Here is a 17,376-nt window from a genome sequence, read left to right on the forward strand (position 1 = left end):
ATCCACATGAACCAAGTAATACATAAAATTATAGGCCAAAATCATATTGTTATTCAATAATCATATTGATCCCAAAATCACATAGCAAGATAAGGTGGCAAAACGCTTTAATTCATAAATAGATGAAAGGATTGGGATTATTTTAACAAACTAGGCAAATAGATCAGTTTCTTAGAATCTCCCTCAGTTTGCTGATGGTTAAATTAACATTATGAGTTTTTCAATTTGGTTTGGTTTGGCAAAGTATCAGAAATTCCTCTCCTGTAAATGTAAAACTTATATGTCAAAGGTTTCACCAGTTCTTACCTTAGAAGTTCTGCTATGGAAGTCAGTTGAGGGATCAGTTCCTCACAAGGTGGTAGGAGTTTTTTTCAGAAGTTTCCACAGCTGCTGAGTCCCAGGTGCACTCTGTGCGTTACGGTGAGGATTATTAAGCTTGGCTCCTCGGGTGTCCTTTTATTGAATTCCTGAAGACCAAATCCATTTCGTTCAAATGAGTGCATTTCATGGTTTTCAGAAAGGATTTAATATGAATGATTAGGTTTCTTTAAAACAGAAGAAGGGATTGATTTAACAACTTTGCTAATCTCCATAAACCTCTAGAAACATCATCTCATCAAGAGCCTTTCACTTTTCAACAAATGAATCTCCAAATGCCAATTTTGTATTAAATATTTTTTGTCCAAGTGCTTCCTTTTCTTTTTCTTTTTTTTTTTTTGCAGGGGCAAGCACCAGGAAACACTTCCATTTTATCTTATAAAAGTTAGAAAAGAAAAACATCGTCAGTTAATGGTTTTAAGAAATTTCTTGCAAAATTTATAAATATTTTGATTGAGGTTAACTTTGACTTTAATTATATTCTATCATGTAGGGAGTATATTTCATTTATTAATTTATCTTTATATCTTAATGTAAGCATTTATTTTAAGAACGCCTTTCAACACCACTTCTGAGTGGAGATTTTCCCCACCCCTCATGCTCCATATCACACTCCACATCAAGCCTTCCAGTAAGAGCAGGGCCCAGGATTTTCTGCCTGGCACTTCCCAACCAGGTTAAGGGGGCACAGGAGAGAACGACTGGGAAGCCTCAGCTCAGGGAACCCCTGGATCAGTGCACTGGAAGAGAGCTGTACTCAGGTCATTTGGAATTTATGTCTACTGGAGAAGGTGATGATGGTGTGGTTATGTTCCCTAACCCATTTAGCCCACTACTTATGGGATGGGGAGAGATGCCACCTTGAATTCTTGAGAAACTCCCCTTCCTAACTACAATTGACCTCAGAAGTCCTTCATGTGATCTGGGAAAGCCAAACTGGATTTTGGAGATGCAGCTCAGACCTCCTTACAAGTACTTAGAGCATTTCCTTGTGTATGCAGAGACCCTAAGGTCCAGGGACAGTCTGAGCAGAGGGAGAGGTGGAGTGAGGCTCTGACAAGCAAGAGGAACTGACCAGAGGAGACAAGGGAGGAGGGAGCCCCAGTTTCCAGGCGCCTCCTTTTTGCTCGTGAGAATTTGAGTCAGTAACCAAGAGGCCCCTATTCTTTGCCTGATTCCTCTGAGATCTTGGAGTTTCCCTGGATTAAGACTTCTAGGAATAGGGTAAGAGCACAGTCCAGATTTGTGGCAGAGGGCAGGGACTTAGTGGATATAGAGTCTCTGTGGGATGGGACATAGCTGAGTGGGTATTGACTGCATGATATGGGCGTGGGGCATAATAGGGAGTAACCTTTAGACCTTGAAGCCTCAGAAATCTGACCCTTTAGCTCTAATGTGTGGAGCCAGCCAAATTGGAAATGGATGGGTCAAGGGAATTCTGGACGGCATTTAAATGAGAGACTTCTTGAATGGAGGCACTTTTTCTACTGAGGCCACTGGACAGAACATCATCTCCTCTTAGCTTCAGAAATAAGCAGAGGCTGTATTGGGAAGGTGAAAGTGTTGCCCTGGCCTCTGTCCAAAGGCCCTTCCAGATAAGCCCAGCCCATCCCCACAGGCATTGAGTCTGCATGGTTTCCTGCTTCCAAGGTCTCTCCCAAATTCCCTGATGAAATCAGGTATTACTGAAGCTTTTTGCCTTGTTTTGTTTTGTTTTAATACTTCGAAGGGTTTTTCTTTCTTCCTATTTCTTAACCAATTTTCCTAGCAGTTTCCTCAACAAAGCACAGATATATGTATTTATTGATACAACAACATGGTATTCTAAAATATCAATAAAGATTATCTAGGGATGATGGGATTAAAGTGATTTCATTTTTCATTTGCTTTTCTGTGTTATGCAAAATATCTGTGTATAAAATGTGATGCTTGTGGAATCAGAAAGCAAAATGTACAAACGTGTCCATATGTGCCATGAATTTGCAAGAAAAGGAATGGCTGAACCTCATATTGTTCAAAGCCCTTTGGACAAACTTCTACTACTGCAAGGAATTATAAGGACCACCAACTTCACACAAGAAACTCAAAAGAGAGAGAGAAAAAAACACGGTTCTAGATGGGCATCCAAAGGTGAGGAGAAAAGTTGTTTTCCTTTGAATTTTTTATTGGTAACTACTGTCACCAGGGAGCTGAAAATAAGGTGGGGCTGTTCGACAACAATGTTCTTATCAGACCCTGATCAAGTATCATTTCCAGTTAATCTGGGAATTTCAGACCCTGAAACCCAGCTTTGAAAAAAGCTCTGGGAAAACCAGGAGTGAGGTGTGAGGGAAGGAGGGAATAAGACTGGACAATATTAGAATAATCTGGTTTATAAATCTGTTTTCTCACCACCAGCTTGTGCTTTTCAACAAAAACCCCGAGGTCTTAGTTTGGGGGACCTCGCCGTAAGGAAGGTCCCGCCCTCAGCCCCACCCCCGCAGAAGCAGACCAGGTGACATCCGCATTCCCACCACCCAAGCAGACGGAGAAAAGGGCGCCCCCTAGGCGGCTTCTCAGTCGCTTCTGGGAACCTCCCCCTTCTCAGACTCCGACCAGCATTTACTCCAGATGATTTTAGCATATAAATAAATAAATATATATATATATTTTATATATTTATTATATTTTAATATAAAAATATTAAAAGCATATTTTTCCTGCTCCGTGCTTGGGAGTCACATAAGGCCCCCCACATGCGGCCAGGGACGCAGCTTTTCTGCCTAGTGGGGACGGCGGTGGGGGAAGGGGGGAGGCGCTGGCTGCCTACAGACCCGGAGGAGCTGTGCTTCTGGGGCTGTCCGGAGGGACACCCTCTCCAGACCCGTCATGTGGGTGGGGGCTGGCGGCCCTCAGTTCTGGAGTCATGAGGCCTCTTAGCAAAATTTACATTCAGGGTGGAATCCAAGTCAAAAATTAAAAAAAAAAAAAAAAAAGACTGTCTTTGGAATCTCTAAAAGCTGATAACAACAAACCAGAAAAATTCAAATATAAGTCACTTTGGGAAAAAGTATTTTACTTACCTTCTGCTGCAATATCTGAAAGACTGTGAAAAGATATTAAAGACCTTAGAAGGCAAGTTAAGGAACTTCTCAGCAAAGATACCAGTTCTTATTTCAAACAAAAAGGAAGTTCAATTCGTGCAATCCTTGGGTAGAATTTCTCCTAAACCAAGCCCTCAATCTGTGTGTACTACAGAAACCACTTCACCTCATCCCGGCCATAATGGAAGTTCATTTAAGTCTCCAGACTCAGTTGTTTAAGCAGAGAAAAATTATTAGTTGAAAAAGCTATCAAGGACCATGATTTTATTCCTACAAATAATATATTATCAAATGCTTTATCGTGGGGAGTGTGCTGGTTTGAAATTGTTATATACCCCAGAAAAGCCATGTTCTTTTCATCTTGATCCAATATTGCAGGGTGGGACCTCTTGTTTCCATGGAGATGTGACAAACCCAATTGTAGTTGTGACCTTTTGATTAGAAAGATATGCGACTCTTCCCATTTAAGGTGGACCTTGATTAGTTTATTGGGGTCCTTTAGAACAGGAAACATTTTTGAAGAAAGCTCAGATGCAGGCATTTGGAAATTCTTGGAGTGCAGAAAGATATGCTTAGGGAAACCATATGAAACCAGGACACAAATGCTTGAAGAGAAGAAATCTCCTGTCTCACGAGATGCTAAGATAAAAGATGAAACCCAGGGTTTTGCCTGGGAATAGATAAGCGAGACCCACAGGCACCTAAAGAGGAAGCCACTGGAATCAGAAACTGGAAGCAACGGAGAACAAGGACCAACAAATGCCAGCCATGTGCCTTCCCATGTGACAGACATTGGCCCTTCTTCGGAGTCAAGGTATTAGTTTCTGGATGCCTTAGTTTGGCCATTTTTATGACCTTAGAACTGTAAACTTGTAACAATAAATCCCCATGAGAAAAGCAGATCCATTCTGGTATATTGCATTCCAGCAGCTTTAGCAAACTAAAACAGGGGAGTGAAAATTCTTTATATTGATGACATTAGATACTAAATTGAACAAAAGAAAAAAGAATTATATTTACTCAAGAAACTAAGCACTTCTGTAAGAGATGTGGGGAAAAGAGCTAGTACCCAGAAAACAAGAACAGTAGACTGAAAAAAACTTTTGTAGAGGTGGAAGATATAAGTCAACTTTATGAGCTATTTATCTTCAGTTGACCAACATGCCTTTCATAAATGATTCTATTCAGAAGCCCTGTGGTCCACTTAACATGGATGAACCATCTGTAATCCAAAAGCAAGTTCAGGTTAGAGTAAGAATAACCACCATAAAACAGATGGTGATAAATATGGTGAGACCCCAATTCAACACCATTTGAAAGAGAAGAGGAAAAGGACATTATAAATGATTCCATACTGACCAAAAGGGGGGAAACAAGTGTAACTGATAAAGTTATCAGTGGCAGAAAGAGTTCAAATAGAGTCGAGAGGCTACTCTGACGGTTGCTCTTATGCAAGTTTCAGTTAGACCTTGCTACCTATCATAACTTGCCACCCCAACCAGGACAATTCCACAAGGGTTCTATGCTCTAGAATAACTTTCCAGCAACCTACAACCTCCAGATGGGTCCCTGGTCCAGATAAGTCCTGAAACCTAGCCCAGCCTCTCTAGCATCTCCGGATAGTTCCATCTCCCTATCCCATATTGGTAACAGACCCTTCCAATATGAAAAATTTGGAATGGCCATAGCCCAAACACCCCTAAAGAGAGGGATGGAAAGGTCAAAGGTGATGGTGGAGTTATACAGAGAAGGTAGGATTTAAAAACGAATATGAATGCTGAATCATTAAATTGATATCTCTTTTGGTCTCCAGTATTTTAGAGCAGCTAGAAGTAAAAACCTAAAATTGTGGAACTGTAACCCATGTCAAACTCTGAGATGTGTTCTACAACTTATTGTGGTGCTGTCCTTCGGAATGTATAGCTTTTTTGTATATATGTTATTTTTCACAAAAAAAAAGAAGGAAAAAAAGTCGATTGTGATGATAAAAATATATTTAAGCCTTCTAGTCTCCTATATGCTGGAGCAGCTAGAAGGAAAAATCTGAAAGGATGATATGGTAGCCCATGAAACTCTGGGATCTGTCCTGTAACTCCTTGTTGAATAGTGCTTTGAAAAACTTTTTTTTCAATTTATTTGCTTTGTATATATGTTATACTATACAATAAAACAAGTTTTTAAGAAACAATATACAGATACATTTTTAAATAAAAAATTTTTTTAAAAAACAATATACAGATAAATTTTTTAAAAACCTATTAAAAATGTATACTCTTGCTATCATTAAATAATCACTAACATCTTTCCACTTTTCTCTGTACATGCTCAAATAAAATTTTAAAATAAAAAATGCAAAAACAAAAACAAAAAACAAAAAGAACATTGTAAATGTTGCTTGCAGAAATATGAAGATCTCAAAATTGTAAATGTGTAAATGTTATAGTTAGGGATTGATATTTCTAAAACTGAATATTTTAGGGGATTGATATTTCTAAAACTATAAATATTTGCTATTTACATTTTAGCTTATTTTCCTATTATGGTTTATAATTTGATAATTATAAATAGTAATTATTCTTTATAGAAATATCTTACATTTTAATAATTCAAAAGAGGGAATATGTATATTGAAAAATCATTTTTATTCATTTACTCAACAAATATTTATTGAGCTCCTATTATGTACCAGTCACTGCTCTGGGTGAACAGCACTGAAGAAGAGACCAATTCCCTGCCTTTCTGAAGATTACACTCTAATAGGGAAGAAGTGAAGGGTGGAGAAAGGAGACAGATAACCACAGGATAAAAGCATAATAAAGTATATATATGCTATAAAAGAAGCAAATATGGAGAATATTAGATATGCCATGAAAAAACAGAAGGTAGAAATGGGGATGTTGCTATTTTAGATTAGACAACGATTACCTATTTGAGAGTGGAGACCTGATTGAAGGGAGGTAATGGGACATGTGGCTTCCTGGGGGAGCAGCATTCCAGGCAGAGGGAACAGCGAGCACAGAAGTCCTGAGTTAAAGTGATTGATGGAATCTAAAAAACAGATGAGGGTGGCCTGTTCTAGTAGCAGTGATGAGACATGGTCAGATTGTGGATATAACATAAGGTGGGGCTAAGAGGGTTTGTTGGTGGGGTTGAGGTAGGGAATGGCAGAAGATGATGAGGTGGGGTGCTGCTCATATTTGGGGACTAAGCAATTAAAAAATGAGTTTGTAATTTACTAATGGGAAGAAAAGAGAAAGAGGAGCAAATTCTTTGAGGTAGCAGAAAGAGAAATACCATATGGAAAGGTATACGAGATCAAGAGAAAGCTTTAAAGATGGGAAGAGTTAGTCTGTAAGCTGTTGGAAAGAGCCTGGTCAGTCCAGGCTGGCTGGGTTGAATCCCGACTCCCTGTTTGTGGGACCTTTGACAGCGGTTGGCACATAGTATGCGGTTAATAATTATTTGCTGCTATTTTTATCATTTGAATTATCAGTGTTTTAAATAATAGAAATTCATTTTGGTGTTTATTTTGGTTTTGGTGGAATATGATGGGAAGGTTAAGGAGAAAGAATACTACTTTAGAATATCTAATTCATTAACTCTCTGTCTTCAGACTCTTCACTAAAGTTTCCTTATTGTATACTTTGGATCAGTGTTATGTATTTTATTTATATGATAAAGGAAAATAAGAAATACAAAATTTTCTTATTTTGTTAGAAATAAGCGGTTAAAATTATTTTTAATCAGCCATTAAACATCTCAGAAATATTTCACTTTATAAATTGAGATATATTTGTCATCAAGATTGGTATTTTAAAATAACTTTTAGTTTTTCATCTATATATAAATTTTTAGTAAGAATCAATAAAATATTCTCCTGCTTTTTAAATGAAAGTGTATTTTAATATCTAACGGGAAGGTGTCAGCTGGAAGCATGAGTCTCCGATTTCCACAGCAACACAGCAAATGACCCCTAGGACCCTACCCCCCACTAGTGGTCAGGGGGAAGGTGGTGCTGGGAAGCGCAGCTGCCCTGTGGCCTCCAGGGCTGCACAAACCTTCGGGAGGACGAGGCCCTGTGGCTTCCCCAGGGTGGCAGAACGTGACATGAGGGTGGCGCCTGGCCTCCAAGGACAGTGACAACAGGGCAGTGCACATTTGCCACACTTCTGCCTAAGGGCGAAGGTGGTGAAAGTAGTACCACAGAGCCCAGCTGCAGCCAGAGGGCTCCCTTGGAAGGGGCAGCGTTGACTACAGAGGTTCCAGGCAGGGCCAGGGGTGGGATGGCACAGGCAGGATGGGAACATGTTCTGGCAGAAGTTTTGAGGCAGAGGCTAGTGCTGCTGGAGAGTTTGCTGTGGACCTGAGTTCCACCCTGAACCAGCCGAGTGTCCTTGACTTCCTCCTCCTGTGTGGGGGGTCAAGTGAGGGGCAGGCCCTGGGGCTCTTCTTGCTCCCTGAATGTCAGGGTTTAGATGAGGGGAGGGGGGCACCTTGTTTGCTAGATGCCGGGATGTGCTATACCAAAAACAGTCAGCTTTTCAAAAGGGGAATTTATTAGGTTGCATGTTTACAGTTCTAAGGCCATGAAAATGTCCAAATTAAAGCAAGGCTATAAAATGTCCAATCTACGGTATCTAGGGAAAGATACCTTGGTTCAAGAAGGCCAGTGAAGTTCAGGGCTTCTCTCTCACTGGAAAGGCACATGGTGAACAAGGAGACATCTGCCAGCTTTCTCTCCAGGCTTCTTGTTTCATGAAGCTCCCCTGGGAGCATTTTCCTTCTTCATCTCCAAAGGCCTCTAACTACATGGGTTCTGTGGTTCTCATGGCTCTGATGCTGTCTCCAAAATGTTTCCTCTTTTAAAGAATTCCAGTAAACCAATCAAGTTCCACCTGGAATGGGTAGAGTCACATCTCCCTTTAATCAAAGTTAATACCTACAGTTGGGTGTGCCACATCTTCTTGGAGATAATCTAATCAAGTTTCCAACCTACAGTATTTACATGGCTTTTCTGAGGCACATAATCCTTTCAAACCAGCACAGAGGGTAAGGGGTGGGGCAGTTAGAGAACCCAGACTCTCCCACAGAGGGGTCACAGTGAGCCATTGTGCCTTCCTACCAATTGCTAGACTTCTGGGACAGACAATCAGCTTTTTCCCTTCACTCATAAGATTTTTCCTTATGTGACAACCAACTATACACTTATTTCCTCAATATTTAAAAAAAATATTCTTACATTTTTATGAAAATATCTTTATTTTTAAAGAAAAGTTTTGCATAATCACATGAATAAAAAATGCACTTGTCTTTTACAAAAGAAATTGAAAACCCTACAGAATTTAAATAAATGAAATAATCATGTTCATAGAGAACGTCTATTTGGATCTATTCTCTTTGGGGTACGCTGCACTTCTTGGATCTGTAATTTTAGGTCTTTCATAAGAGTTGGGAAATTTTCAGTGATAATTTCTTCCATTAGTTTTTTTCCTCCTTTTCCCTTCTCTTCTCCTTCCGGGACACCCACAACACGTATATTTGTGCGCTTCATATTATCATTCAATTCCCTGAGCCCCTGCTCATATTTTTCCATTCTTTTCCCTATAGTTTCTGTTTCTTTTTGGATTTCAGATGTTCCATCCTCCAGTTCACTAATTCTAACCTCTGTCTCTTGAAATCTACCATTGTAGGTTTCCATTGTTTTTTTCATCTCTTCTACTATATCTTTCATTCCCATAAGTTCTGTGATTTGTTTTTTCAGACTTTCCATTTCTTCTTTTTGTTCATTCCTTGCCTTCTTCATGTCTTCCCTCAATTCATTGATTTCGTTTTTGAAGAGGTTTTCCATTTCTGTTCGTATATTCAGAATTAGTTGTCTCAGCTCCTGTATCTCATTTGAACTATTGGTTTGTTCCATTGACTGGGCCATATCTTCAATTTTCCTGGTGTGATTTGTTATTTTTGCTGGTGTCTGGACATTTAATTACCTTAATTAGTTTATTCTGGAGATTGCTTTCACTTATCTTACCTAGGGTTTTCTTGCTAGATGAGTTTGTTGTCTATTGTTCATTGACCTTCAGTTCAGCTTTTTCTGGGCCTCAAGCTCAAGTTTTGTTTAACCGAGGATAATTTTTCAATTCTTGTTTTCTTGTTTCTTGTCCTGCTTGTAAGGTGCCTTTTCCCTCCCCACCCTTAGGAGGCTCTACATAGGTATTACAGACTCCAGTCGGATTTTCCGGGACTAAGCTGGCCTACTTTTGGGGGGAAGAAATCACCTGCATCAGTTTTCCCTGAGTGTGAGACCCAGCAGGTTGAAAGACTATCCTGTGAAGTCTCTGGGCTCTGTTTTTCTTATCTTGCCCAGTATGTGGCGCTTGTCTGTCTGCGGGACCCCCCCAGCAAAAGATGTTGTGGCTCCTTTAACTTTGGAAGGTTCTCCCTGTGTTCCGGAGACTCGCAGCTGGTCCAGCTGGTCCAGACTGGGGTACGTTGTGTGTCTGGTCACTGATGTGGCTCCAGGAGCTATTCTGTACTGTTTCTGGTTGTTTAGTAGTTGCTGTGGAAGATGAACTAAAATGCACGCACATTACTAAGCCATCATCTTGGCCCCCCTCGGAAATAATTTTTAAAAATAGCAAGAGTGGAAACAACTCAAATGGTCATGAACTGATGGATCGATAAACATGATGTGGTGTGTCCACCCAACAGAATTTCATCCACACATCAAAAGGAATGAACTACTAACACATGCAACAATGTCTTGAGAATATTTTGCTAAGTGAAATAAGACAAACACAAAAGACCACATATTGTATGGCCACATTAAATGAAATATCCAGAGAAGGAAAATTCATTGGGACTGAAAATAGATGAGTGGTCACCAGGGCCTGGACAGAAGAGGGAATGAGTAGTGATTACTAATTGGTATGGTGCATCTTTGTAGGGGAATAAAATGTTCTGGAATTAGATAGCGGTGATGGTTGTATAATATTATGAATATACTCACTGAATTGTACACTTAAAAATGGTTAAAATGGTGATATTTATGTCATGCTCATTTTATTTCAAGAGGAAAAGAATAAATCATCCTTACTTAAAAAAAAATGCCAAGAGACTTTGAAAAGGAACAAAAGATTTCAAGAGATTAAGTACACTATAACAAAAATTAAAATTTTCAATAGAAGATTAAGAAAATAAAATTCAGAAAGTAGAAAAAATGCAAAAGTTAAAAAATAGATTTTATCAATCAGGACAGCAGGAAATAGAATCTAATGCAGATGGTTCAGGACCCTTTAATGAGGGGCCACTCACAATGTTGTTAGCAAAGTGATGAGAACACAAGAAGGGAGTGAGGCACCAAAGTCCAGCAACAGTGGGAAGCTGCTTCTTCCCCTAAACCTGAGGAGGGAGAAAGGATCTTTAGCTGAATTAGAATGATTAGCTGATGTGTCTACAAATCTTGAGAAGAGTTTTCAGTTCAGAGTTTGAGAATGAGTTTGTTATGGGTTCAGAGGAAACCAGGGAAATGAAACTTACAAACTCCCAAGAAAACAAAAGTGTTATAAGAGAAAAGAGCTAATTTTTTTCACTTCTCATAAGGTCAATAGACATGATCTATATTAAGAAATATCAGAAGAAGCATATTATTAGGAATCACATATTCTAGCAGGGACAATCTCTTTTGGTACAGCTATAAAAAGGAAGGTAATGTAACTCTCATCAGAAGTTCAGAGGCATAAATATAAAGATAAAATTTATATTATGAGGAAATCTGCAGGTAATGTGGGAAGTGAGAGGTGGAAATAAATACCTCTTTACATTTAACTTTATACATTCATACACAGAAAAGCTCTTCTTGCTGCCCATTGATAGAATGACCTGAGAAAAATTACTGCAGATATAAGCAGATTATCTATATAAATGAAATAAGTCACTGAAAGTGCTTTATTTTATTCTATGATGAAGTACTGCTTCCATCTATCTCTTATACAAAATAATTGATTAGCATTACATTCATCTTTGACTTTTTCAATTCTCAAAATTTTAACAATTGAATGTGCTCTTCTCTTTGGTATCAACACGTTTAAGTAAACTTAATGTAAATGTTCTCCATTGTCATAATAGAGAAGCAGTAGATTCAATAATCAAATCAGACTTACTGATCAAAAGCTCATTCCCATTGAAAAATATACAAATCCACGATTAAAATAACAGTCCCAGTGTCATCTAATATATTTTGCTTTAAAACAATGACTGGAGGTAATCAGAATTGCCACTTCCAAACCAGAGTGAGTGCAGAGAATCCCCTCTTTCTGGTTCTTCAGTTTCACTGTGGTCAGCAAGGTCACATTTCTAACACCATAAACAATTTCTGGATTGTTACTGGTCACTTTAAAGACCAAAGCTGCAACCGTAACCAAAGTTTCTAAAGAGGTATCTCTCACATTCAACATCAAGGTTTTCAATTAAGTGAGGTATCATGTCATGATACCTAGGACTGCATAATATCTGGCCTGCCTATCAGGAAATTCACAATTCATGCTTATAAAGAATTCTAAAATAACAGAAAAGTTCGTATTATTTTATAAAATTCAAATTAATAGTAGAGATTATCATTCTATAGTTTGAGTAAACTGCAATTAACTACATAATTTTTATTGACTTGATATGTTACCATCTGCTTAAGAAAGTCTAAGCCTGAGGAGAATTAAATTAAAACTCTTTATTTTTAAGAGAAAGAAATACAAATTAATTTATCCAACTCTATAATCACCTGGATATTCTATAAATAGTCTCACCAGCATTAGAAGAAATGACATCCAAGTCAGGTCAGGAGGCCTGTGTTCTCTGGTCTCTCTAGAGGGCAGCTATAGCTTTCTGAAGACTCCACTGTCCAGCCAACTCGAAGTGTCTCTGAAGAGAAGGCTCTGGGGTGCCTTTATATCAGGGAGCTTGAAGCCCCGCCCTGATTAGGTTTCTGTAGTTGAGGACCAGCTGGTGGACATCCTTTGCATCACTGATTGGTTTAATACGCTTCCTAATTTCTATAAATAACCAACTACAAACTCTCCAATGCTAATCCATGCAAATGACACCCAAATGACAAATTCATTTCTGAGTTTTTGGGGTCTTGCATTCTATTCCCATTTCCTCCATATTTAAATATACATCCTTACTTTCTGTGATAATTTCTGTCCTTTCTTCACTGTGATCTAAGATCTGATATGATCATATCTTCTGGATTGCCATTTAAATTTCTATTATTCTAATAAAATTTTACGGTCTTTAGAGTTAAAGGTGACATTTTCATCAAAATATGAATGGGTATTGTGGGTGATTTTGGAAAATGAGAATTAGTGGGTTAAATGTCTTGCATCCTGGCTGGTTTAATTCTGAGTTTAGGGAGATGGGATAGACAGTTAGATAAGGCAAAAATTCCCCATGATTTAATGAAAACTAAATTGATCAATCTCAAATTGGTAATAGGGTATCTTCACTGGGGAATAGCATACTGAATACATATCGTTTGATAACATCAGGATTCATCAAATTTTTTTGAAATTGGTTTCCTTATTCATTTACAAATTTTATTTCAATATATTTCCAACTCGTAATTATGTTGATATATTCAATTGTTGTGGTTCATTTCATGTATCTACTTGATTAGGTAAAAATAAACCTAGTTGTTTGGGTCAAGGAAGCAATGGCCTAATGATTATTGTGAGGATATTTTGTAGAGTTAAATCATCATTAAGTTGAATGAATCTATGACTAATTACACCTACAGTCCACTTAGGTGATTGACTTCAACCATGAGAGAATTCTCATCCAGTCAGTTGAAGGCTGTAAAAGGAGAAGTGATCATTTCAGCATCAGAGAGGAGAATTTTCATTTCAACTTCAGCCAAAGCCAGAAACAGTCCTGAGGAATTCATCATTTATCAAAAAACTTCATTGGAGTTCCTAGCTTGTGGCCTACAGTAAGGATTTAGATTTGCCTTTCCTCCCAGTTAAATGATCCTCCTCCTACAATAAATCTCAAATATTTTTATATTTATAATGTTTATATAATATATGTTTAAACCTTTTGGTTCTGTTTTCCTGGAGAACCCTGATGAATAAAACAAGAGGGTATTATTTATAAAAGAGTAAATTAGCAAAATGATTAGTCAGCTTTGCACAAAGTACTAAAATATGACTTAAATTTAGATTTTTTAAAGTTATGGATATACAGAGATTTAGCTGAAATGAACAGGTAAATATCTGAAGCTCACTGGACCCTGGAGCTGTGTTCTCTTCTCTTTCAGCCCTGTCTCTCTTACCCAACACAACTTGGCTGGCCTCCCCTTTGTCTACTGACCCAGGCCACCACCCCACGCACCCTGGAGATCACTGTCCACCTCAGAGTAGGCAGTGGAGCTCCACATCTTGGAGTGCTGGTTGCAAGTTGCAAGTGAGGCAAGGAGAGTGTCCTGCTGTTCACCAACAGCTTGACAAATTGCCACCCTTGCCCTAAGACCAGGAGCAAGTTGTTCTATGTGACTGAAACCAATGAACTGTACCAACATTGTTGATGAAGAAGGGTTCTGGGAACTGTCCTCAGAGCACCTGAGTGTGGCAGATGCCCCCTTGCAGGCCCTGAACATTGTACACCAATGGTAGCTTCCTCTGCTCCCTGCCCATCTTCATAACTAATATCACCAAGTCAGCAATTGCTTAATTGGTCAACTGGAATATTATGTCCATGCTCTCCATCAGGGGCTCAGGGTTCTAGAAGACCAATACGTTTTATGTCTGGTCACCAATTTTGTTACAGAAACCCCAGATGAATATAAAAATTGGGAAGTTAATTCTCATTTAATTCTCTTATAAGAATTGGAGTCATAATATCATAAAGAAAATTACATCCAATTGCATAATCAGTCAAGGAAACCAGATGAAATCTGACCAAAATCATATACATATTATGAGGAGAGCTGGGAATAGAGATAGAATTTTCTGATTGAAAGAGTGCAGTTTCCAGTACCTAATAATAGATGCTATTCCACACAATCCTGAATCCTTGCTCACCAGGAATTAATCAGAGGAAAGACAAGAGGAGATTCTGGGCCTTCTTTCCTGCTCCAGGGCCCAGTTTTCTCAGCTGTAATTAGTCATGAGGATAATTGTATAATGCTGGTCACATTGAGGGCATGTGGGAAGGACTCAATTTACACTATTACCAACATTCCTTTGATTTGTTTTTCCACTTACCATTTTCTTTAAAATGTTTCTTTGCTTATCTGAGTTTCCGTCATTGTCTCATTTTCCTTATTTTGCCCTTTATCTTATGGCTTTCCCGGGATTCTATCTTTGACCACTTGCTCCTTTGATTGTGTACAATCTCCCAATTCAGCTCATGAAGAAATCTCTGCCTGAATAACATAAGGATTTTAAAGACTGATGAGTCTTTCAGAACCCAGTTGAGTTGATTTGAAACTGAGAAACTTGTAACCTCCTGAACAATGATTACTGGACTTCCCTAAATCTTTGTATATGCCTACACGTTAGCCCTGCTTCCACATTTTGTTGCACATTTTGATGTCCTTTTGTGTTTTTTGCTGATATATTAGGATATACAAATCCTAACCGATCGGCATGCTATGGACCAGATGGATACTTTTTTTACTGTTTACCCATTCACAGAATCTCATGGAACCTGGTGCCTTAAGATCAACTCCTCTAGGTGTAAGTTTCAAACCTGTCTGTCTCAGACTGGTTCCCAGAGAAACAGCCTCCTGTTCACCATCACACATTGGTTATTCTGCTTTCTTCATTTAGATATCTCTGATTATCCTATATCTCTTCCCACAGGGATCTCATCTGCTGTAGGAGCTTCTCCTGTAAACAAACTATGAATCTGATCCCCAGAAAAGCAAATATTACGGGTTTCAGTCCCTAATAGAGGGAGGCAAAGGATGTTAGATAAATGGACTACAGGAGAGTATGAAGATGATAATATTTCCCTGTTTACCCTCATACCTATTAAATTCTGGGAAATTTCATGCCACAGAATCACAAAATATAATGTAATTGTCTAAGTGACTATTCTATGAGGAATTCATATAATATGGCTAATCATCTTGCAGCAGATAAGCATCTTGCAGCAGATTTTTGGTCTATAGATGCTAGACCCATCCTTCCAATGTATTTTTATCCTGCTTCTTTGTGCATTTTTACTATAGTCCTAATATAAAAAAACCTTTTAGCACTTGTAGTTTAGGTCACCATCGTCATTTTTTTGAAAATGAGGGGTTTAGAGTTGCCTGAACATTATACTACACAATTCAAATAATTATATCATTAATTTAATCATTATCCCATTTGAATGCAAGGTCCATGAAGGCAGGTATATGAGTGTATTTTAGTCATCGCTTTAGATCCAGTGCCTAGAAGAGTACCTGAAGCATATTGGCCCTGTAAATAGTGGATTAATCACACATTATGAGCCTCATTTTCCGTATATTACAGCTATTGTATTCCGCCCTCTGGAAGTGCTCTCAGAGCATAATTTACCTGATAATCTTCAGCAGCCCATTCTATAGAAGGGGTTTGTGGGTCTTGTGCTCCTGAGACTTAGAACAGGGAAAACATGGCAGGATTTTTTTCTCTTCACAGATCTTCCTAGCTTCCTTGTGCATCCCACACATTTATTTTTCAGAGCCCAGAAATTGGCAGAGATTTTCTTGTTTACTACAGGACACCAGGTTCTTCACAACAATATTGGTTTTGAAGTCTGTGCACTGTGAGGATTCCGTTTGTGGGGCATTTGGCAGGAGTTTCAGCTTCTTCCCAGAAAGAAAGAGACAGGACCCGCAAAAGCTGTGGTGGATGGGTCTGTAAAATAGTTCTTTCTGGAAGGCTTGAAAGATGTCTGCTTTGTTCTTATGTAAGAAAATCAGAAGTTTATTGCTCTGATTTGATGAGTCAAAGGCTGAAGCCAAATTTTAGTCAGGTTGTGACTCAATAATATATACTTTATGAATTGGATCCATTTCACGGGAATCATACATGAATACACTAAACAGTTGAATTTTAATGCCTACGTTGGAATGTACATCTCTACCTCAAACAAAGCAGAAATTTAGAAAGATATAATAATCATGCAATAATATAATCAGCACCAGAAAACAAATCATGCTTTCAAATTAATTTTCTTTCAAAGTGTTGGGTCTTTATTTGCAGAGAATATGAATAAAGATGGCACTTTCCTTTTTTATTATTTGTACATGGTCACCAGTAACACACGTAAATTTTCATTTACCCAGAAATTTAAACATTTTACTCAATATTAAAAAATATATATTTGTATAACATTATGAAATGCAATTTCATGGATAATTTTAAGTATTTTGTCTCCTATAATTTTTCATTTGTGCTTTCTCCTTTCTTCTTGATTAGGCTGTCTCCTTTCTTGTTTATTAAAAAAAACATTCATGGATTTATTTATTCGTACTATGTTTTCAGTCTCACTTAATTTCCATTTTTGTACCTATAACTTTTCTTCCCTTTATGTTTCATTTATGATTAGAGATTTCATACATATGTCATTTACTTCCTAACAGTTTCTTCAAGATTCTGAGTCTTGGTTTCTCTTTCCCTGTCACTTTACAAAATATATTCCTCTGAAAAAAAAATATATATGTATATTCATCTGTTCCTAGTATATATTACTCATACTGGAGTTATCTGAAATAAATTAATATTATAATTATTTCAAATTTTAAAGGAATGGAATTTCCTTAGCCTGTGAATTTAGAAATCAATTCATTTTTTGCTTCCAGTTTACATAATCCTTTAGAATTCTCTTTCCTGATATTTTATCTACATACAGGAATAAATTTTCAATGGTAGATTATATTAGCTTATTCCCTTGA

At 37.9% G+C, this 17,376-nt stretch overlaps 1 pseudogene; it reads left to right on the forward strand.

The window, feature by feature from the left end:
• The window catches only part of LOC143645099 (tripartite motif-containing protein 43-like), a 601,918-nt pseudogene that overhangs the window by 176,070 nt on the left and 408,472 nt on the right, over positions 1-17,376 (forward strand).

Source organism: Tamandua tetradactyla, chromosome 8, assembly GCF_023851605.1.
Source record: "Tamandua tetradactyla isolate mTamTet1 chromosome 8, mTamTet1.pri, whole genome shotgun sequence".
Lineage (NCBI taxonomy): Eukaryota > Metazoa > Chordata > Mammalia > Pilosa > Myrmecophagidae > Tamandua > Tamandua tetradactyla.